This window comes from Anopheles coluzzii, chromosome 3 (assembly GCF_943734685.1).
Source record: "Anopheles coluzzii chromosome 3, AcolN3, whole genome shotgun sequence".
Classification (NCBI taxonomy): Eukaryota; Metazoa; Arthropoda; class Insecta; order Diptera; family Culicidae; genus Anopheles; species Anopheles coluzzii.
The window spans coordinates 53,918,454-53,943,635 of record NC_064671.1 but is presented as its reverse complement, the minus strand read 5'-3'; the positions used below and the strand labels follow the sequence as shown (position 1 = coordinate 53,943,635).

Sequence of the window (25,182 nt, the reverse complement as noted above, 5' to 3'; positions counted from 1 at the left end):
TACAGGCTGGTATTATTGAATCCGTTCGTAGCGGGAACGTACGGCGCTCACATGAAATTCTAGGGATGGTAACACATTTCTTGTGCCCGCTCCTACAACGACGCGTTGAATAACTGTAGCAACCATCTAGTACGTTAAGAAAATGAGTGTTGCGACGTACGCCGCCGCTACGAACGGATTCAATAATACCAGCCACAGTGTCCCTTCGACCAATGAGTTACACACTCACGCGAGCCCTCCCCCACCCCACCCGTAACGCACGGTGCGCTCTGCAGTTCTCAATGAGTTTGTGTTCTTTCGAGCCATGCTACGAACACATGTAAAGATAGTTGTTTCTTTCGTTTCTCGTTTTCTTTCATTAATAGACACGATCGCAAATACGCACTTATTCTAAAAGCAACCACAAACACGGTCATTTTTGGTTACATTAAACACTTTATTGAAACTTAATGTAAACTTTCATCACACATTTAGAACCTAACAAAAACACACATTATGTCGTCGTCCTGCTAAGTACGACCTCCATCCAGCAAACACATAGCTGTGAATAAATCGATCCTTACCTGTCGATGCCCGCACTGCATATGCGTCTGTACACATTGTTTTTTTACTTCACACTTCACCAAAACACACCAGCGCACGAGACTTTGACGAAATGCGCACCAACGCACAAACACTGCGCGCGGGACTTAGAACGAAACGCGCACAACCATCTCCGGGAAAGCGTCGCGCTGTACTGGTGGTTTTGTACGCGTAGGAGGGGGGGGGGACATATGGAGCGATGGTTCAATGCTGTAGTGTAAGCGAGACAACACGATGTGACGAGCAGATCCAAGTTGGTGAGCTCGCTGAAAGAAGACACACACACATTCACAGACGGCTCGTCAAAGCACGGTATTTGTATTGGTGTTAGTGAAGCGCGCGTGTAAAACAGAATGCGAACTCTCATCGCAGCGCGTTTCTCCCTGCTTCCTCAAGCTTCCTCATACCCCTCGGCTTGAATCACCCAAAATTTGGGGTCTCATTGTTTGCGTGGAATGGTCTACTGCCAACACACAAACTAAAATGTGTTAACTGTGAAGGCAATCATCCAGCCAACTTTTGGGGGTGCCCAAAGCGACCAACAAAATCAAAAGCCAGTGCTCCTAAACTACCCGCATCGAGAGAATTTGTATTCGAAGGAAATGCATTCCCTGTGCTCCCTCCTACGTCAGCGTTCAAAACAAATAAACTCCCTCACATAGAAGCGAATCAAACAAATAGCAGTACGGAGGATTTGTTTAATGCGACTGAATTAACAGTCATAGTTGGTGAAGTATTTTGCAAATTACGCGCTTGCAAGACAAAACAACAACAAATCACCGCGATATTCGAGGTTGTTAGTAAATTTTGTTTTGCTAACTGATGGATCATATTCGAGAAATAACTATATCATACTGGAACGCAAACGGTGTTTTAAATAAGAAAATTGAGCTATAAAACTATTTAAAGAAAAAAAAATGTTGACTTAATGATTATAGTAGAAACATTCTTAAAACCGGGACAAAGATTCAACATTGCTAACTATAGCATATGTAGACTAGATAGAATCCTAAATGCCAAAGGAGGGATTATAATACTTATCAAAAGCAACATTGCTTTTAACCTTATGAAAGCCTTTAAAATGGAAATTATAGAAACAATAGGAGTTCAAATTAAGACATCTAAGGGCCCATTGTCAATAATCGCAGCTTATCATCCTGGCTCAAACACAGTGATGAGTAAATTTAAAAACGATCTAAGAAATTTAACTAGACTAAAAAGTAGCTTTCTAATATGTGGTGACTTAAATGCTAGGCACAATATGTGGAACTGTGCTTCAACAAACGCAACTGGCAAAATATTATTTGACGAATTGCGCAAGGGGCAATATTTGATTTGTTTTCCTGACACACCTACTCATTTCCCTTCAGACTCTACAAGAAATCCTTCTACGATCGATATTACACTAACAAACAATTATCATCACATTTCCGACCTGAACACCAGTACAAATTTCACTTCTGATCACCTACCAGTAACATTTTCTGTATTAAACGAAAAGATCAATCTCAAACCCGACAGAACACTTCATGATTACACCAAAGCAAACTGGCCCTTATTCAAACATAACATCAATTCTAAAATCAATCCAGCTGAAATTTCACATGACAGAATACATAGTCAAGCTCAAATCGATAATATGATAGAAACACTAACTAACACTATATGATCCGCGCTTGAAATCGCAATACCATCAAAATCAGCAGGAAGGTATAACTTAATAATCCCCCCAGATATCATAAAGCTTATAAAAATTAGAAATACGTATCGTAAACGATGGCAAAGACACCGACTTAATAATACATTAAAACAATCATATTATTTTTTGAAAAATCTTATTAACATTAAATTATCTGAGCTGCGAAACAAAGCGTGGTCAATAAACCTAAATTCAATGAATAAGGACAAACATAATAAAACCAAACTACGGAAGTTTATTAAAATCATTAAAAATAATCAAAACGCAATACCGGCATTAAAAAGCAATGATCAAACGCTCATAACGTCAAACGAAAAATGCAAAGCACTGAAAGATGTTTTTGAATCTGCAAACACAGTAACAGCAAATTTTACAAGCCCAACCGAACGTCATGTGAAAAAAACCGTTAAAAACTTTCTCAGTATCAATCAAGAACTCATACAAAATAACCTATTCAAACCAAAAGATATTACACAAATTCTTAAAAGATTCAAACCGAAAAAATCATCTGGTATTGACAACATAAATAACTGCACACTCAAAAAGTTACCTCCAAAAGCCATTATATATCTAAATACCATTCTCAATGGTTGCTTAAAACTTGGCTACTTTCCTAATGCATGGAAAATAGCTAAAGTTATCGCGATACCCAAACCAGGCAAGGACCACAGTCAACCAGAAAGGTACCGACCGATTAGCCTTCTTAGTTGCCTAGGAATAATTTTCGAAAAATTGTTAGAAAGCCGAATGGCACTCCATACATTCAACAACAACATAATCCCGAAAAGTCAATTTGGTTTTCGTCCCTCTCTTTCTACCACACACCAACTCCATAGAATAACAAACAATATCGTACATAACAGATGTAATAGAAAATCAACCGGCTTAGTTCTTCTTGATACTGAGAAAGCATTTGACTCCATCTGGCATCAAGGTTTACTTTCCAAACTCATCAAACTAAATTTTCCCAGCTACTTAATCAATATAGTAAATTCGTTCATTTCAAATCGCCAAAACAAAGTACATATTTTAAACAGTACATCTAGCACATATACGCCAAAGGCAGGTGTTCCTCAAGGCAGCGTTCTGTCGCCTTTACTGTTTAATATATATACCTCAGACATACCCCACATGAAGAGCTGTGAGCAATTCTTTTATGCTGACGATGTTGCGTTTTCATCCTCAGCGAAAAATCCAAAAACAATAATTAGAAATTTAAATACTGCTCTGAAAAAATATAGTAACTACTGCACAAAATGGAAACTTAAATTAAATGGAAACAAATCTGAAGCTATCTTCTTCACTAGGTATACCTGTGCTCGGAAGCTTCCAAGTACTAAACTAACAATTAACGATTGTGAAATTCCTTGGAAAAATCAGACTAAATACATAGGACTAATACTAGATAAACGACTGACATACGGATATCATACAGAAAATGTTACTGTAAAATGTGAAAAACTATTTAAAATTCTGTACAGTTTTCTTAACAGGAAATCGAAATTAAATTTGGAAAACAAAATGCTATTGTACAAAGCATGTGTTAGACCTATTATGACATACGCCTCACCCATTTGGTCAAATTGTGCCCAGTCACACAAATTAAAACTACAAAGAGCCCAAAACAAATTTTTGAAAGCTATCCTTAGAGTCCCTCGGTGGTACAACACAGCTGCATTACACATCGAATGTAATATTCCCACAATAGTGGAAATATTAACCAGGTTGAAATCAAATTATAACGCAAAGTGCACAACTAGCCCACTGCAAATACTAAGAGAATTGAACTCTTAAAAATATAATTTTAGGTTTACAATTACTATTACTAGTTTTTTATTTTTATGTTAAGGCCTGTACAAAGTATCAAAAGCAGCAAAAATTAGTTTAAGTCTTGTATTCAGCCAAGCGGTTTTCAATTCCAATTATATTTTTTCCCCTTAACCAAATTGTTCCTTAATTTAGCTTTTGTTAGAAATATTCTAAGTCCTTCCGGCCAAGATTGCCATTAAGATTAGAATTCAATGAGGAGAGAACATAGTTTCGTACCCATTATCGCGTAAGATTTCAAACTGTTGTACTTACTAATGAAATTTAAAAATGGAAATAAAAGAACTAACTAACTAACTAACTCTTAGTGAGCAGAGTCGCAAATCTTCTCTCGAACCTGTGGTGAGAATCCTTTGATTGAATCTTCTATATGTATGAAAATTTCGTGTCACGATGTTTGAGGCAAGCAACCTCTGAAACTGCTGGATAATTTTCAACAAAACTTTGCATAGGTTGTAAGACTTACATCATTTTCAGATGTTACACTAAACTTAATTTAATTGCAATTTTCTAGCTCCCATACAAAGGACAAACTCGGTGTGAAGTGCGGTTTACACTGGCGTTGAAAACCCACAAAACAAATTCGAGCAGTTTGCGAGCTCGCAAGGGACCTCGCAATCGCGATAGCGTTATAGCGCCAGTGTCCTTGCATGAAGGCAGGTTGTGAGGGTAAGCAGTTTTTTTCGATCATAGTTTAGCAGTTATATTTAGAGCACAGCATATTAGAGCTAATTATAGCCTGCTAATAATAACACAGCCTGCATTAGAGCTAATTATAGGCTGCTAATGACTTGAAATGTTAATTTTTTCCTTGTGAAATCCTCAAAAAGGCCGTTAGTAATCATTTTGACGAATCACTGTGAACAAAAAGATTCTTTCGATAAAAAATAAATAAAAGCTAAAACTTAAATAAATTTCAAGCAGGACCTACTGCTCGCAACCCTGGCAATGATCAGCGGGAATCCTTGCGGTGTACGATGCTGTCACAAATATCTCAAATGAAAAAGCAAAGATGGTATGCTTTAGTTATTTGAGAATAATTTATTTATTTATTCATTTATTTATTTATTTCATATATAACCGACGGACCATCGTGTCTAATCAGCAACATTATAATTAAATTAAGGAGCATATAAATAAACATCTAGTTATAAGCAAACATTAAATGTGACGTAGACGTAAGAATCCGACTGGGAGCGAACAAATTGATTCTGGCTAGTAATGCCGGGGAATCGATCTCTCCGTTAAGGAGCCGGAATATGAAAAAGCATTGGGCGTTTTTGCGTCGATAGCAGAGTGGTTCAAGTCCGAGAAGCAGACACCGCTGATGGTCGGGGCCGAGTGGTGGGATTGCAATGGAAGGAGTCGAACCGCGTACTTGGTGAGTCTCCGTTGAATGGCTTCGAGGTGATTTATGTCACCAACGCCAAGCGGGCACCAGATCGGGCAGCAGTACTCCAGGCACGACCTTACGATGGCACAGAAGATCGACTTGACGCACATGGGATCGGTAAACTCGCTACAGGTCCGCGTAATTAAACCAAGTAGCTGATTTCCCTTCGCAACAACGCTATCAATGTGAGGGCGAAATGACATCTTCTGATCGAGAAGCACCCCCAGATCACGGATACATGTCGTGCGAACCAAAGCCGTGTTGAGCATAGTGTATGTAAACGAGATAGTGTAACGGGCTCTGCTGAATGATATGCACTGGCATTTATCAGCACACACTTGGAGGGCGTTTCTGCTGCACCTGCTGTCGAGATTCTCAAGGATCATTTGAAGGCGTACACAGTCACTGTAGTTTCTAACTGGAGCGAATATTTTTACGTCGTCGGCGTACATTAGGTGTTGGCCTGGCGGTAAAACGAAAGATAGATCATTTATATAGATGAGGAAGAGTAGCGGCCCCAAGTTACTCCCTTGAGGCACTCCGGAGGAGCTGGTGAAGGAGTGAGAACGATGAGATCCTATGCTTATATAGTACGAACGACCAGTTAAGTATGAACGCAGCCAGGTGATGTGCCAGTCGAGGAAACCGAGTTTTTTTTACGCGTTCGAGAGTAGAATATCATGAGAGATACTATCGAACGCAGCCCTGAAGTCGATATATACTGCATCAACTTGAGTACCACGATCCATGTTGTCGAAGCAGTAGCCAACAAATTCAGCAAGATTTGTGGTGGAAGATCTCCTTGGGAGAAATCCATGCTGACTAGGGCTCATATAGTTTTGAACTGCTGTGAGTAGCGGATTGTATAGAATGAGCTCAAACACCTTTGCACAAGCGCATAGGGAAACAATGCCACGATAATTACTAGCATGAAGTCGACTGCCTTTCTTATGGATAGGAACCAATCGCGCGTGTTTCCAGGACGCAGGATACATGCCACGCATAAGGGAATCATTAAATATTTTGGCAAGAATGGGTGCGAGTGATTGACGGCAGTGCTTCAAAATGTATGCGGGAATATTGTCAGGTCCAGATGATGTAGATGGTTTTATATCGCTGAGTGTGCGCGCAGCTAGTGCTTCGTCAATTGTGGGTAAAATAAAGTCGATAGCATTCGATGGAGTATTGCGAGTGGCCTCAGCTAGTGTGTTAGGATTGTGAACAGGAAGGGTGAATGCATCAGCGAACTTTTTGGCGATTGGCGAAAGTGTTGCAAATATCGGATGTATCGATACTAGTTTCGCCATTGTAGCTCATTGACGTAGGGATATTTCTTATATTGCGCCGTTTGTTCCAGAAGCTCCAGAACCGTGTTGGCTTAGAAAACAGCTGCCTTTCAGTACGGCGAATGAAGGAGCGGTAGAGCACACGATTTTGTCGACGATAATTGTTCAGTGCATCGAAAAAAATTCTCCTATGCAGCGATGATCTCGTTCTACTGTAATCCGCGTAGGCTTTTGATTTTATTTTTTCAACCGTCTTAAAGATGCATTAGACCAATCGGGGCCAGACTTTCGTCGAGCAACAGGAACGCAGGAGTTAATCGCTGAGCGCATAAAAACGCTAAAGAAATCGGTGGCTTCGTCGATAGTGGCAAAGTTGGAGCAGTCAAAATTGCGGTCAAACGACACAATAAGAGAATTCATACGTTCCACATTCGTATTGAAGAAATTTCTATTGACTGTACTGCGAGTGTGACTGTTGGTGATGTGTGATAATTGTCCGGGATAATAAATCATCATATCCAATGAAGGATGATGAAAGTCCTCACTGAGAAGTGGAATACTACAGTGTGTTACGTATGGGAGGGAGTTCTCTAGAGCCGAAGTACCATTCACAGAGGACAGAGGTGTGATTGAGTCGCACAACATATTGGTTGCGGCTAGCTTTGCGAAGACCAGATCCAATTGACGCCCAGATTGATTTGCAATACCACTCAACTGAAATAAACCGCTACTATGCAACCCATCAACGAAATCGGTATTAGCCACTGAATTGCATAAAGGCGCATAATGTATGACAGAATAACATGGAGAGCAATCGGCTTTTGATGTATTAGTCAGCTCCCATCTGATATCAGGTTTATTGAAATCTCCGAAGACGTGTAATAAATCGCTCTCTTTAATGCGGCTTGAAATTTCACATACACTATCATGTAAAGCGTTCATCACTGCGGGGTCATTCGCATGACTGGGCGGAATGTAAACAACGCCGATGTAAACAGCCTGGCAGCAATGTTTTGATCCAAAGTTGTTCCAGTATGGTATTAGGCGATGCGATTTCACATGTCGGTATTGAAGAGGAACATGCAATTAAAACACCCCCACCGCGTGAGAGGGCACTGTTGGAAGGATTCCTATCGCACCTGTAGATATGATTCAGGGTTTCGAATCATATAATGGACTACTTGATCCACTCGGTGGAATGTTTCAAATGGTTAGGGGATGTATGCAACGTTGCCGCAAAGAAAAAAATAGTAGAGTAGAGATTTTTACAGAGAATATTGTTTAAATAGCAAATTCAATTTAAAAATAAATTATTATGTTGCTTGACAATACCAAAAACATGTGTTTAATCACCTCAAACATTTAAATCATCACGCGGTGCTTTTTAAAAAATTCTTGGATTAATTTCTACAGCGCTACATCCGAGCGCTCCATAGCTGGATGCAAAACTCCATAGCTGTTTTGCACACTTCTCCTAAGCGTTTGACATATTCCCCTATTTTTTTTCCGCTGGTGTGCGATGTAGAGCGTGGTGTAGTTTGTGTTGCTCTCCCTGTTGAAGAGTTTAAAGTGGTGAAAGGGTGTAAATATTGTGGAAATTTTTGTTACACATGACGACTGAATAACAGGACTTTGATATGTAGTGAAGTTGTATCCAGAGACGATTGAAATACTCTTGATTTTAATTAATTTATTTTGTGTTGTTTCAGTAGCTGTAAACAGTTCCAATGTGTCAGTGAACTGTACGAACGAAGGAGGATCTCCTGAAATAGCGTATAACGTGTATTAGTATTAGTAGTAAGCAAAACGGGCATCGATCATTATTAATACACTCGGTGTGCTGATGAGTGTTTGTAAACACTCGTCATGAGTTGCAAGAAATGTATAAGACCGGTGTTGATTAGTGACGACCCGGTTACTTGTATGGGTATATGCCATGGTCAATTTCATCGAGCTTGCACAGGGCTTACTAAGCCAGCGGCTAAGATGATTAATGACATAGTGAACGTGAAGTATTGGTGCGATGATTGCTTGGAACAAGAAGGCTCAGGTGCATCAAAATCCGACGAAATGCTAGAAATCAAAGCGATTTCAGAAAATATTAAATTGTCAATTGTTGCTATCGAGGAGAAAATTAAAAAGAGTGTGTGTGAAGTTGTTAGCATTGGTATTACCAATATGCAGAAAACTTCGATTGATGCTATTGAAACGAAATTGGCCAGTAGTGTTAGTGATGCGGTTAACACCGGCATCTCTAGCATTGAGAAAAAATTAAATACAATAGTTGCATGCAATATGCCACAAAAAAACTTGGTAGAAAAATCTGATGCAACTTCCCTTACAGGGTTTCTCAAGCCAGCTCAACATCGTAACACTATTTTTCGAACACGTTAAACGATTGTCAACATCGTACATACAATTCGAATCCGTAAACTCTTTTCGATTTGGTAACACTAGGTTTTGAACGCGTAAAATCCCAACTCGAATCTGGAAAATGTAAATTTGGCTGTCTTGTCACCCATTATACATTTTCCAGATTCAAGTTGGGATTTTACGCGTTCAAAACCTAGTGTTACCAAATCGAAAAGAGTTTACGGATTCGAATTGTATGTACGATGTTGACAATCGTTTAACGTGTTCGAAAAATAGTGTTACGATGTTGAGCTGGCTTGAGAAACCCTGTATTTTGCAGGATACTGAACACACTGATTCAATAGGTACAACAGAATGGACAACTCTAACTCGTAAAAGAAAAAGGACAAATAGTGGAAGGATGGAAACTCCTAGAAATACCAAACTTCCCAATGTCTCAAAAATAGATAATCAAGTAAAAACAATACTGGGACTTTAATAATTATACCAAAGATAGATCAAACTTGTGACAAAACTAGAAGCGACATGAGAGCGAATTTGGATCCAAGAATACATAAAATAACAAATTTCCGTAATGGTAAGCCTGGTCAAATTATTTTTGAATGGGCTTCACAAGAAAGGATTGACCATATAAGAAAGGAAATACAGACATCTTTGGGTGAACAGTATCTAACTTCCTTGCCAACTAGAAAGTTCCGTATTATCGGTTTGTCGGTTATTACAAAGAAGACGAAATGGTAGATCTCATCAAAACGCAAAATAATGGCTTTTCAGCAGCGTACATCAAAATTTTGGGAAAATTTGAAAAAGCTGACTATAAATACAAAAAGTATAATGTCATAATTGAGGTGGATCACGACACAGCAATTTACTTAGACAGAGAAAAAAAGATTAATATTGGATTTGATAGAGTCTACGTACACGAATCTTTTCATATCATGAGATGTTTTAAGTGCGGACAATTTGGTCATAAAAGGACAACATGTGATAATGAAGAAACTTGTTCCAAATGTAGTGGTAAACATAAAACATCAGATTGTAAGTCGTCATCTGAAAGCTGCATTAACTGTTCCACCCAAAATATGCAAAGAGGATTAAAACTGAACACTGCTCATTCAGCCTTCAGTAAAGAATGTCACACGTTTAAATGGTTGAAATCAAGAAAACAGCAATTGAGTAAGTAGCAATTGCAGAATAAACAAAGTAAGAACATACAGATGTTATACATGAATGTGGCTGGATTGTCGTCTAGTCACATAATGTTGAATCATATTGTACAAACAATTCAACCTTGGTTAGTGTTTATAACCGAAACACACATTGTGGAAGCTGAAGCTTTCGAACAGTATGGAATTCCTGGATTCACGGCAATTTCATGCTTATCCAATTCTCGACATGCTGGAGGTGTGACTATATTTATAAAAGAGTCGATAATTTACAAAATTTTAATTAATGAAGCTCGCGATGGAAACTGGTTTTTATCAATTTCAGCGACAATAAGTAAGAAATCATTCATATTTAAACTAGTGTACCATTCACCAAGTTCTAGCAATGTCCATTTTGTTAATTTACTCGAATGGTGGTTTGATAAATTTCTTGATCTTGGACAAGACAACATTCTAATAGGAGATTTTAACATCAATTGGTTGAACTCCGCAGTATCTAAACCACTGAGACAGCGAATGGAATCTTTGAACATGAATCAGATTATCACTGAGGAAACTCGAATAACTCAGCGAAGTAAATCTCTAATAGATCATGTATACTGCAATCATAACTCATTCATAGCGAAGACTGATCCTACATTGAAAATAGCAGACCATGAAACAATTGTTCTAACTTTACAAAAATGCAACGTTTCATTAAACAATAAAAAAACATTTAAAAGTTGGAAAAGATACAGTAAAGAAAAAAAAAATGTTCATCTGTGAATGTTAATATACCAATCACAAATTTATGTTTGCATGATAAAGCACACCGGCTAGAACAAGTAATAAAAAATAGTATAGCTCAACTCATTGATGTTGCTGTAGTAAATAATAACAATTATCAAAAGTGGTACACCGGGGATTTATAATGTAAAAAGCAGCGCTTGGACAAACGCTACTTCACATTTTTAAAAACCAATTCAGAGTTAGACTGGTTATCTTATAAAACCAGTAGAAATTGCTACCTACGTGAGCTCAGAATGACGAAAAGAAATTATTTTGAGCGAAAAATAAATGAATCAAAAAATGATAGCAAACAATTGTGCAAGTTGTTAAAAAGTTGGTTGCAAACAGGTTCCAATGAAACAGGTAGGGTGCAATTTAATGACAAGATAATCGAAGATGAATCAGAAATTGCCCGGTTGTTTAATGAACACTTTGTCAATAGTGTTATGGACATACATAAAAGCATTCCTCAATGCAATGAACCAGAGCAAATTAAAAATATGGAGCAAACAAGAAAAAGATTTCACTTTCAGCCGATTGATATTCCAACACACCAAAGAATCTGTTTCAAATTGAAAGGAGCTTCTGGACTTGATGATATAAATGGTAAAGTGATACGAGATTGTCTCAGTGACAGGGGACACGTTACTGAACATTATTAACGATTCTTTGATTACGGGACAATTTCCAAATACTTGGAAAGAATCAATAGTGATTCCCATCCCTAAGATTAATGGTACAATCATTGCAGAAGAGTTCAGACCGATAAATATGCTAAACACCCTAGAAAATTTTTTAGAACTTGTGGTGAAGGAGCAATTGGTTCAATACTTAATGGAAATTAAATTATTAATTCCAGAACAATCAGGATATAGAGAATCTCATTCCTGTGAAACAGCTCTGAACCTTGTACTTGAGAAGTGGAAAACCAATTTAAACAAAAAACATATAACATTAGCTGTCTTTTTAGATTTGAAAAGAGCCTTTGAAACAATATCGAGACCTTTGTTAATCAATGCCTTAAAAAACTTCGGTATTGTGGGACAAGAACTTGATTGGTTTAAAAATTATTTAGAAGGGAGAACTCAGAGAACTCGTTTTAAAACCACAACATCGGAATCTCTTGAAAACTCATTGGGAGTCCCCCAAAGAAGTGTGCTTGGTCCTATTTTGTTTATTATGTATATATATGATATGAAAAATGTATTAAAATGTTTTGATATTAATCTCTTTGCTGACGACACGGTTTTCTTTCTCTCTTGTAGCTCTGTAAAAGAAGCAACAACGAAGCTGAATGAGGATGGCGAGCTGGCCTCGAAAGATCAATGGTTGAAGTACAAAAAATTGAAATTAAATGCAAAAAAAAAACTAAAATGTTAGTGCTGTCCCGTACCAAGACCCTCTTTGACTTACAGATCAATGTTGATGACGAGGCCATAGAGAGAGTTAAAGAAATAAAATATCTTGGAGTCACAATAGATGAAGAACTTAAATTTAAAGGCCACATTGATAATATCATTAAGAAAATGGTAAAAATACGGGATTATTTGTCGACTAAAAAAAGACTTAAGTGTTTTTGCAAAGATACAGCTTTACAAGTCTCTTATGGCTCCACATCTGGATTTTTGTCCGTCAATTCTTTTTATGGCTAATGCAGGACAAATGACAAGAATGCAAAAACTGCAAAACAGAGCAATGCGAGCTATTCTAGGATGCGGATGGTATACGTCGTCATTGATTATGCTAGATACCCTAAAATGGATGTCGGTGAAACAGCGGGTAATGTACCAAACAATGATTTTTGTTTATAAACTCCTGAACAGTCACTTGCCTCAATATCTTTGTGATCGGGTTGTTCGAGGATTAAATGTGCACGACTACAACACAAGAAGAGCAGCAGATCCGAGAGTTCCTAAGGTTGAGACAGCATCAGCAATGAACTCTTTGTTTTTCAAAGGCATACACACTTTTAATATGATGCCCAGAGTGGTTTGTAATGCAGACACTATACCCCAATTTAAGAGACTGTGTGCAACTCACATCAAGGCCACTATTGTATGAAGTATGACTGTTGTGACAATAGTAAGGAAGTAGATTAATTTAGAAAAGACGAAATTCGCGAAAGCGTGAATGAAATATAAATTGATAAATAAATGTTTTAGTCACTTGTTGTGTAAACCTCACTTGTCATCACCAGCTTTGATGATGATGATGATTTTAGCTTTTTTTTTGCTTTTATCTCTTTCTTTATATCTTTTTAAAATTAAATTTAAAAAAGTTAAAATAAATAAACAAGTTAACACAAAAACAAAAATAAAAGAAAAGAATGAGTCGATATAGCATTGAGACACGCGCGCGAAAATAGTAAATATAATTTGATAACTTTCCTGGGGGTACTGGTGTGGTCCAATGCAACCCGAAACGTGAATCGTCATAAATTGTACAGTAACGGAATAAGGAAAAAGTACGCTGTGAGATAGTTTTGAAAGTGGTTCTCTATCGCCATTAGTTGGTTGTAGGTTGAACCGGCTATACAAGAGAAACGAAAGCAGGTACCATGTGTTGAGACCGACCATGACTGCTTCATAAAGAGGAGAAGAAAGAAGTTTTGTAGCCACCACGTTCTTGCAATACTTACTTGCCTTATGATTTGATTATTTGCTTAATTACTAATTTACAAAAACACAATTATCGATAAGATACAATCGTTCCTCTCAATACTATATCGGGGTAAAAGGTGGGACTCATCATCATCATTGAATTTTTTGCTTGCAAACCTTCATAGCAACGTTGCATACATCTCCTAACCATTTGATACATTCCACCGAGTGGATCAAGTAGTCCATTATATGATTCGAAACCCTGTAATGGTCGTCAGTGAGGAGGGAAAAAGGTATGGACTGAGTAAGCCAAGTATCAGTGAGAATTATAAAATCATATTCTGATTCTGATAGCGCCAGGCGAAGATTTGTAGTTTTCGTTCGTAGACCACGTACATTTTGGTAGTAGATAGAGAGACTAGGATGAGCTGAGCGAGGTGCATCGCCGGATGCAGTGGTAGATTGCTATTCGGAAGCCCGCTTTAAGGTCGGCTATGCTGGACGATAGGTCGACAGAAGTGTGAGTGTAGGGGGTGGACGACCTCAAGACGGCCGTACGCGGATCCTTTTGAAACTTCACACAGGCCTTGCAGGCCCAAAAAAGTTGTGCACAGGACTCAATAGTAGTATACAGCTCCTCAGAAAGTCCGCTGCATGAGAAGTGAAACTCAGAGTTGTACCAACCCTGATACTTCACAACGCGATCAGCAGCTACGATGTCATTGGCACAGGCGGAACAGATACCAGCCATTGTTTGTGGTACAGTGAATGTTGAAGCGATGTTTTGATTATAGGCCAGGAATCGTTCCCAGGTGATTGTAGGTGGGTGATCTGATTGTAAATGAAGACCAGGTTCTTGGATTCACTGCCCAAGCAAACAGGTTGTGCAGGAAATGTGTTTTCACTGAATAATATTGAAAACTTTCTGGAGCGCAAAGAACCTTCGACCAGACAAAAGGCGTTTGACGTTTAACGGATACTCTAATAACACGAATAATGAGTTGAATTACTTCAAGCTTTGCCAAAGAGAATATTTGAAATGTTCCATGATTCAGGGTGATTTTAGTTTTGACAATATGCTCTTATATTCGTTATTTTTTAAATATCCTCTTCAGCACTCCATGTTACCTTTGTATGGAACTGTAATATTTCAACTGCATAGATAAACGAAGAGCCAGATTAAAGGTACCCAGATAAACCACGGTCCATTGCACGAGATTTGTATTAGAGATTAAAAGAAGTTATCTGTTGATTACAATAAAGTAATTCCAGTCAAAATTCAATAGTTGAACACTTTTTAGTTGACATGCTTTTTAGTTGAACGCTCTATAGTTGGTTAACTTACTTACTTACTTATCCGGCGCTACAACCGCTTTGCGGTCTTGGCCTGCCTCAGGAGTGTCCGAAACTGCTCACGGTCTCGCGCCTTCGTCTGCCAGTCCGTTATCCCGGCCTTAATGGCGGACGACTCCACGCCATCTTGCCACCTCAATTTGGGTCTACCACGCCTCCTCTGTCCTTGTGGACGGCCTAAAAAGACTTTACGGGCTGGGTCGTCCGTTTCCATGCATATAACATGGCCAGCCCACCGGAGCCTGGCGAGCTTTATACGCTGTACGACAGTGAGGTCGCCGTACATCTCGTATAGCTCGCCATTATAGCGGCTCCTCCATTGTCCTTCCACACATACGGGGCCAAGTATCCTTCTGAGCATCTTCCTCTCGAACGCGGCTAAGAGGGTTTCATCAGATTTGGACAGTGTCTATGTCTCAGAGGCGTATGTGAGTACTGGATTTATATAGGTAATATATGGTCCCAGCTTCGTCCGTCGTGACAGGTTCTTTGAGGTGAACTGATGAGTTGGTTAACATTTCAATTAAAAAGCATGTGTTTGTATGGGTAAACCGGTTTTTGAAAATTTCACAAAAATCTCATGGCTTACCGAGAAAAAATTCAAAAACAAATTGTATGGAAAAACGTGTCAACTAAAAAGCACATACTCAATAGTTGGGAGGGAATCGAAGTTCAACCAGTGAGTTTAGACTGTGTTTTCATGTGAATATATTAATGTGTCAAAATTTTAATTTATTGTTCAAAATCATGTTCTGTATCATAATTTTTGTTTAATAAACGACAATGATATGAACACATAAAAAGAGAAATGTGTACTCAGACACCTGTATTTACAACTTATGATACTGAATCGTCAATTTATACTATGTTGGGTAAAACCAGGTTTATTGGGCAAGCTAAAGCATATATCTGGAAGTATCTATATATGGTATATGGTATATGGGTCTAATAAACTCCGTGGTAAACCAAAAAGTCAGTGCTATCCAAAGGGATGATTGCCATAGCAGATCTTAATTACCTACGGTTATTACGAATGATAAGAAGAATGGAAGCTTTGGGATAAAACCATTGTTATCATTGTAATCATAATTTTGTGCTACTCGGATTGCATATTTTTCTATTTTTAATTAAAGCGAGATATCAATGTTATCCCGTGTGAATCCGGGTAAATCAGCTAGTTTTTTTTTTATTTTCTTTTGAGGTATATTGAATGTTCTATTGAATTATTATGAATATTCTAATGAATTCTATAGAAGGAATTGAGTTACTCTGGTTAGCATCAAATACTGGAAAGAGAATAGAAAGCCACGTGCAACATCATATTTTTGTAAATGGATCTTACATTTAAGGGCACGAAAAAAACAACATGGATTTTATAAGTATGCATGTTTTTGATTGGATCCGAGCGTGTTATATGTGGCACCCTAAATTCAAAAACCAGTGAGCTTCAATCCGTTTTTCAATGAACACGTTGTTACGGTTAAAGTTTAGTTATGCTCTGCAGAAAATCATGTCAATAACTGTAAAAAAATAACTTAAATCATACATGTATGTCAACAAAGCAATGGAATGTATCAGGTCTATTGGAAATCGGACCTTCTAAATTTCTGCACAACCTTTTGCATTGTCAAAATGGCATCCTTTTGTGAAATTAAAATTTTTTTATCATTGCTAATAGTTTTTGGCAAATAAGCTGCATTAGTACTTTATGAGCGTATGAAATAACCTTTTTGTGAAAAACCATTAAAACAAAATAAAAAAAATAGTGAGGCTTGGTGTTATGAGGTTTTTTTTAAGTCATAAGCTAAATTTTACTGGAAGGAAGCCACAGCAAGCCACAAAGTTAACAAATGTATGGAAAAATGCTCAAAGAAAATTAGGAATTCAAGCCTCGGTACGTGTAGAGCAGGTATGTCAAACTGGCGGCCCGCGGGCCGCATGCGGCCCTCGTCAATGCTGAATGCGGACCGCGAGAATATTTTGAGAATTGCTAAAATCACTTCAAACCAAAAAACTGTTATTACTATTTGTCGAAGTGTATTTAATTTTCCAGAGAAGAACAATCATTTAGATGGTATATTTTTCGAATCTAACATGAATGTACCCATAACATCTCATAAACTTATTCTACACAATCGTACAGCCCCGGTACCAAAATCCATGCGACTTTTCGCTAACGGATTGATTAAATGGCGCCCGATTAGACGATCCGATAGAAGCACTTTTCAGGCTTAACGGATTGAGCGAGATACACCGTCGCGGCGACACGATACATGTTGCATACATGTGTACTACATTTCAAGAGTTTCCCCTCGCTTTTTTTCGGATAGCAATGAGTTCAAACACACTTACGAATCCGTTGTTCAATATTTTTTTTATTTTCTACTTTCTTTTTCTAAGCACATTCTTTCATTCATACACACACCCTCCCCACTGGTATTTCTCGAAGTATTTGTTTTTCTTCTTGAAAAACAAAAAAACTAACGCACACAAGGAGACCCACGGGAGAGTGCGAAACGACAAAGAAGAGAAAACACACACACACACCTTCTCCTCCCCATGGTGTTTTTCGCAAGGTGATCCCGTAGGAGAACGCGAACGCAAAAACACACACAGACAAAGCCACGCACGCATGCAGGCTAGAACACAAACACACACCTCACTCCTCCCCCCCCCTCGTGTTTCCCCCCACCCCCTTTTGATTCCGTAGGAGATCGCGAAACAGCAAAAAACACACTCACAACCACGTACGCATGCAAGCACACATACACACACATACACATACACCTACCCCTCCCCTCTCTGGTGTTTTTCACAAGGTGATCCCGTAGGATCTCGCTAAGCGAAGCGGCAAAAACACACACAGCCACGCACGCAGGCATGCACACACATACACACACACAGACGCGCGCGTGCACGCACGCACGAACGCACGAGGGAGCGTAAATGAAGAACGTATAGAACCTACGTTGCCGGTCTCCCCCTCCCGTGTTCTCGTTCTCCGACAAGGCTGAGGTGTGCACGTTTGTGCGTGTACCTTTGCCGTCCCTCCTCTCCTTCCTCATCCGTTGACCGTTCGTTGTAAGCTGGAGGATGAGTTCAGCGCTGTTGAAGAAATGAAAGTTAAGAATAAGATTACTCACTCTTTTTTGGTATGCTTTGTGTGTTATCATAACTTACCTTATTGCAAACAAAATCCGGAATGAAGCTCCTCGTTTAGAATATTCCGCATTCGATCACATCCTCGGCGATGCTCGACGCCATCAGTGGATAAAAGCCGAAAAAAAACAAAGAAAAGCATCAGTCACCATCAGCATCATCTTACTCTCACACTTTTACATCGGTTGATGATTCTTACCTTTTCAAATTCACCAAAACAAACAGCGATGGAACCAAATCCAGAACACCAAAATCACACACGATTTCTGGAGCAAACCGACACATCCTCCCCCTCCAATTGTTTGCCACAGACTGACGTGTGTGTGAGCAGCAATGTTCTTGAAGCGGTGAGCAACGGCAAAGCACACACAAGAAGAAGCGAGACGGCTATACGAGTAGCGAATTACGCCGCCGCACAGACAGCGCGCGTCATAATTTTATGCGCGAAAATCTTGAAATTTAAGTTATTCATGACAAATTGTATCGACATTTTCATACTCTGACGAACTTTTACGAAAGATATGTAAAAACTTAATGTAGTGCATTTAAATTTAGAGCAATATCATTAGCAGAACATAACATTTTGATATTTGTTTGTAAATTCAGATCCTAGGTGCTACTACTTTTTTGAACAATAAGTGTAGAAACACAAATTTTGTCTGAGTCCAGAACAGCAACAGGGAAGATGTCGTACCCTGAGTGTGGAGATGTGTGTGTGTATGTGGTGAACGTTGCCGCGACAAGCGTGCTTTAGGATACATCGCGTGTAGGAGGGGGTAAAATCGTTTGGCTCATTCCCAACCGGCATTATCGCGCGATTTTTATGTGTATCTATCATTTTTCTCATTCTAACATTCAGAAAATTTTTCGCTCTGTCTTGCTCTTCTGGGTGTTGGTCACTTTTTGCTCGCAACTTGGCTGTGTTTCACCAACCATCCTCATGTTGCATATGGTTCTTCTCTTTCCATCGTTCGAGAGAAACTCTTGTGTCTCGCTTTTCTGGGACTTGACCAATTTCGCTTGCTACACCAAGCGTTCACGCAAGCGATCTTCTCTCGTCCGCTCTTTGTATCATCTTGCAGGTACTCCCCGATATACGCTATTAATGCGGACTGGAGGCAATAGCGTATCTCGAATATTAGCAAATGTCGAGTTTTCAGTCAAATTATAGCTAATTTTCGTATAATTTTGCTTGAAGTGGTAGGATTTACCACTTAATTAGTTATTTGATCTGATTCAACTGAAGATTACAATTGTACACCTTTTGAAATGGCTTTTAATATTTGATCAAAAGGGAATTTATTTTGAATTTGATATTCGATGTGTCAAATTAGTACAATTTGCTCAAAGAACTTTCAAATTTAGAAAAAAAGCGTATAGCGAAATCGCGTATATCGAGTATGGCGTATATCGGGGAATACCTGTATAGCCACCAGAGGAAGGCGCTGCTTCGCGTTCACATGAAAATGTGGTAGTGTGAAATCAAGTTTGCAAGCGGTAGGCTACGTCGATGCGTGCCCGTTTTTTTCTCTCGTGAAACCAGTACGGAAAAACTATTTGATAAGTACAGCTTTTAATAAAGGATTATATCAATCTGTATCAAACTGAATGGTATTAATAATTGGTGATATCAAATCAATTTCGTTTTCTATAGCAAATCGTAACACACGCACAAACGGAAGTGAGCACGGACCACGATAGAAATAATTAATTGGTTGGTAAGTATCATGCTTCGCGTTAAATGGAACAGCGGTTTTCAAAATAGATAATATTTCCCTCTTTCACCAGCAGTGCCAAAAACAAAAGGACAGGAGAGGCAGGAACGATCATTCAACGCGTTAGCGCCGGACGAAGGAGAAGCGGCAGGAAGGCAGGAACGATCCTCCAACGTGCTCGCGCTCCAACGTGCTCGCGAAGGCAGGAACGCGCCTGGTAGAGGAGAGGCGGCAGGAAGGTAGGGACGATTATCCAGCACGCTAGCGCAGCATCTGGGAACAGCGAGGGGGAGGCAAGCAGGAAGAATTTTTAACGCGTGCACACCATTCGACGAAGACAACGCTGGATGAAAGGAAGAACGAGGAGAGAAGGCAGGCAAGACGGGTACGTGTGTATTCCGCACCGGTTTTCGGCAGTGTGAATTGTGTGAGTATGTAAATTTGTATGTGCGAGTAAGAAGGTAAAATAAAGAGCTTAAGCATGTACGGAATCGACAAATGAGAGAAAGAGCTTTGTAGGGAGAATGAAGAGAATGAAAGAAATTGAGAAGGGATGTAGCATACATAAACCAAATGTATGATACACGCTGTCGCACGATTTCAAAAACCTTCTCTATAGTTCTGCTATCGAGAACGATTTGACCGCGCTATAGAGAACACTTTTTCTATACAAAAAAAACCGCTTTAAACGTGACAATGTCGGTTGGGATGAGACCGAAATCGCATGGATAATGGTACCGGGGTACCCAACCGACATTATCGCGCGACATTTTACAATTTTGTATGAGAAAAAATGGGCTCAAAACATGCTCAAATCGTGCTCATTAGCAGCACTAAAGAGCACGTTTCTGCAACTGCATTTTTATGTGTATCTATCATTTTTCTCATTCTAACATTAAGAAAATTTTTCACTCTGTCTTGCTCTTCTGGGTGTTGGTCACTTTTTGCTCGCAACTTGGCTGTGTCACTTGGCTGTGTTCTCTTTCCATCGTTCGAGAGAATCTCTTGTGTCTCGCTTTTCTGGGACTTGTCCAATTTCGCTTGCTACACCAAGCGTTCACGCAAGCGATCTTCTCTCGTCCGCTCTTTGTATCATTGTACAGGTACTCCCCGATATACGCTATTAATCCGGAGGCAATAGCGTATCTCGAATATTAGCAAATGTCGAGTTTTCGGTCAAATTATAGCTAATTTTCATATAATTTTGCATGAAGTGGTAGGTTTTAGCCACTTAATTAGTTATTTGATATGATTTCAACTGAATATTACAATTGTACACCTTTTGAAATGGTTTTTAATATTCGACCAAAAGCGAATTTATTTTGAGTTTGATATTCGATGTGTCAAATTAGTACAATTTGCTCAAAGAACTGTCAAATTTAGACAAAAAGCTTATAGCGAAATCGCGTATTTCGAGTATGGCGTATATCGGGAAATACCTGTATAGCCACCAGAGGAAGGCGCTGCTTCGCGTTCATATGAAAAAGTGGCAGTGTAAAATCAAGTTTGTAAGCAGAAGGACGCGTCGATGCGTGCCCGTTTTTTCTCTCGTGAAACCAGTACGGAAAAAAACTATTTGGTAAGTACAGCTTTTAATAAAGGATTATATCAATCTGTATCAAACTGAATGGTATTAATAATTGGTGATATCAAATCAATTTCGTTTTCTATAGCAAATCGTAACACACGCACAACCGGAAGTGAGCACGGACCACGATATAAATAATCAATTGGTTGGTAAGTATTATGCTTCGCGTTGAATGGAACAGCGGTTTTCAAAATAGATAATATTTCCCTCTTTCACCAGCAGTGCCAAAAACAAAAGGACAAGAGAGGTAGGAACGACCATTCAACGCGTTAGCGCCGGACGAAGGAGAAGCGGCAGGAAGGCAGGAACGATCCTCCAACGTGCTAGCGCCTGGTAGAGGAGAGGCGGCAGGAAGGTAGGGACGATTATCCAGCACGCGAGCGCAGCATCTGGGAACAGCGAGGGGGAAGCAAGCAGGAAGAATTTTTAACGCGTGCACACCATTCGACGAAGACAACGCTGGATGAAAGGAAGAACGAGGAGAGAAGGCAGGCAAGACGGGTACGTGTGTATCCCGCAACGGGTTTTCGGCAGTGTGAAATGTGAGTATTAAAAAGTGTATGTGTGAGTAGAGGTAAACAGGTAAAATAAAGAGCGAATGTGTGGAATGGGAAAATGAAAGAGAGTCTGTGTTTGTTTTGGGAGAAGGGAGAGAATGAAAGAAATTGAACAATAATGTAGCATACAGAAACTACATGTATGATACACGCTGTCGCACCGTTGCAGAAACGTGCTCTTTAGTGCTGCTAATGAGCACGATTTGAGAATGTTTTGAGCCCGTCTTTTCTCATACAAAATTTGAAAACGTCGCGCGATAATGTCGCTTGGGTTTTTCAATACAAAAAAACCGGTTGCAACGTGACAATGTCGGTTCCCCCAGAACAACCCAACCAGCATTATCGCGCGATTTTTATGTGAATCTATCATTTTTCTCATTCTAACATTCACAAAATTTTTCATTCTGCCTCGCTCTTCTGGGTGTTGGTCTGTATTTGCTTACGACTTGGCTGTGTCGCATCAACGATTCGCATGTTTCATTTAGCTCATCCCTTTCCATCGTTGGAGAGAAACTCTTGCGTCTCGCTTTTCTGGGACTTGTCCAAATTCGCTTGCTACACCAATCGTTCACGCAAGCGTTATCCTCTCGCCCGCTCTTTGTATCATTGTACAGGTACTCCCCGATATACGCTATCAATGCGTACCGGAGGCAATAGCGTATCTCGAATATTCAATAGCGAAAGTCGAATTTCGAGGTTTTCAGTCAAATTATAACTAATATCCGTATAACTTTGCATGAAGTGGTAGGTTTTAGCCACTAAATTAGTTATTTGATCTAATTTCAACTGAATTTTTCAATGTTATACCATTTGAAATGGTTTTTAATATTCAACCAAAAGGGAATTTATTTTGCATTTGACATTCGATTTCTAAAATTAGTATTTCTTGTTCAAAGAACCGTCAAATTTAGAAAAAAAGCGTATAGCGAAATCGTGTATATCGAGTATGGCGTATATCGGGGAATACCTGTATAGCCACACGAGGAAGGCGCTGCTTCGCGTTCACATGAAAATGAGGTAGTGTGAAATCAAGTTTGCAAGCGGTAGGACGCGTCGGTGTGTGTCCGTTTTTTCTCTCGTGAAACCAGTACGGAAAAACTATTTGGTAAGTACAGTTTTTAATAAAGGGTTATATCAATCTTTATCAAACTGAATTGTATTGATAATTGTGATATAAAATCAATTTCGTTTTTTTAAAGAAATCGTAACACACGCACGAACGGAAGTGAGCACGGACCACAACAGAAGCAATATTCAATTGGTTGGTAAGTATTGTGCTTGACGTTAAATTGAACAGCTGTTGGCAAAATAGTTAATATTTCCTTCTATCCCTAGGAGTGCCGAAAACAGAACAGGAGAGGAAAGAAGGCAGGAACGATCCGATCCTCCAACGTGCTAGCGCCTGGTAGAGGAGAAGCGGCAGGAAGGTAGAGACGAACATCCAGCTCGCTAGTGCAGCACGTGGGAGCAGCAAGAGGGAAGCAAGCAGGACGCGTACACACCATTCGACGAAGGCAAAGCTGGAGGAAAGGAAGAACGAGGAGAGAAGGCAGGCAAGACGGGTACGTGTGTATCCCGCACCGGTTTTAGGCAGTGTGAATTGTGTGAGTATGTAAATATGTATGTGCGAGTAAGAAGGTAAAATAAAGAGCGTAAGCATGTGCAGAATGGACAAAAGAGAGTAAGAGTCTTTGTAGGGAGAATGGAGAGAATGAAAGAAATTGAACAATAATGTAGTATACAGAAACTAGATGTATGATACACGCTGTCGCACCGTTGCAGAGAAGTGCTCTTTAGTGCTGCTAATGAGCACGATTTGAGAACGTTTTGAGCCCGTTTTTTCTCATACAAAATTTAAAAATGTCGTGCGATAATGTCGGTTGGGAATCGCATAGCAATCGGATTGAACGCGCAACATTTTCCATACAATCCGCAGTGTTGCGTTTTCTTCGCGCAAACTTTGCCTGTATTTTCAATGAGCCAAGCGATTTTACCCCCTCCTACACGCATTGTATCCCCGCTGCGCAAATTCGAGCAGTTTCCAGCGCAGAAAATGCACCAAAATCTGCGCTGGCCAGCGCAGATTTGGCCTGGTCTCCCGCGCTGGACTTCAGCGATTCCCGCGCTGGGTCGAGCAAGATTAGCGCCATCTGTTGGTGAAATGGACGAACTATTTATGGCGGCGGAGCAAAAAAAAAAACGGTCAAAAAATTTAAAAATATTGGCGCCCATTTTTTCGTCCGCTGCTTCTACCTCCCTCACCCTGCCTTGCCTTACTTACGCTTCTGCCCGTGCCTTCCGCCGCCGCTGATTGGCTGTTGCGGTGTATGCGTTGATACTCATATGTGCATTGCGGTTGTGTATTGTTATTGGTGGGTGTTAGCATTTATGAATTTGTGTGTGACCTTGAGACGCTGTGGGAGAAGCTGGATTGGGATTCAAAGTGTTATCGGTGTATTGATGGTTTATTTTATTTCGTGCCGCTGCTGATGAGACCATTCGATGCCCCTGCCAGTTGAGGGTGAAGAAGCCTATTTAAAACAAGCGTAGGAGAACGTCTAACACTAATCTAATATTTTTTTAATTTGAACATGTTTGATGCTTCAACGACCTTCTAAGCATCATGAAGCACCGTGTATAGTATCAATAAAATATTTTTTTTAATGTGCCGAAATCTGTCTCGCGTTTTCGGGTCTCGTCACACACACGCACACACACAGCGCGGGGAAAGTGACCATTCACTCTATCATGTCGCAATTCCCCACCCCACCCGGCGCTAGGGATGAGGATGCGCTATATGATAGCTGATGATTGCGGAAGGGGAGGGGGTGTTTGGTGGAGGGTGCGTGCTTGCGTGCGCGCTTTCGTAGGTGCGTTCTCGCGTGCGCGCGTTCGTAGGTGTCTTATCGCGTGCGCGCGCGCGGGTGTGTGTGTGAGTTTGCGCGCGCGTGTTTGTGTGTGTGCGTGCGTTTGGAAACCCCAAAACTATTTGATTCTGATGCGTACATTTTCATCCGCTGCGGCTACAAAGTCCATGCATTTTGGATCTCGCTACCTGAGAGACAACACAACTATCGGATTGGCACCATCATCTTTGCGATCGGCTCTGCTGTTGG

The 25,182-nt window shown here is 39.8% G+C and overlaps 2 long non-coding RNA genes across 3 annotated transcripts; one reads left to right on the top strand and one right to left on the bottom strand.

Annotated features, from left to right (window-relative positions):
- Nucleotides 1-17,402: 17,402 nt before the first annotated feature.
- Nucleotides 17,403-19,009, bottom strand: LOC125907486 (uncharacterized). The gene is made up of 2 exons (XR_007452698.1): nucleotides 18,228-19,009; nucleotides 17,403-18,152 (listed from the first exon to the last, which is right to left on the bottom strand). It is a non-coding gene; the product is annotated as an uncharacterized LOC125907486 (long non-coding RNA).
- A 591-nt stretch (nucleotides 19,010-19,600) lies between these two features.
- Nucleotides 19,601-23,545, top strand: LOC125907498 (uncharacterized). 2 transcript variants are annotated; one of them, XR_007452717.1, is made up of 4 exons: nucleotides 19,602-19,677; nucleotides 23,084-23,171; nucleotides 23,266-23,331; nucleotides 23,402-23,545. It is a non-coding gene; the product is annotated as an uncharacterized LOC125907498 (long non-coding RNA). The 2 variants fall into 2 exon arrangements; XR_007452718.1 differs by having other exon boundaries at nucleotides 19,601-19,677; nucleotides 23,266-23,545.
- The last annotated feature ends 1,637 nt before the right edge of the window (nucleotides 23,546-25,182 follow it).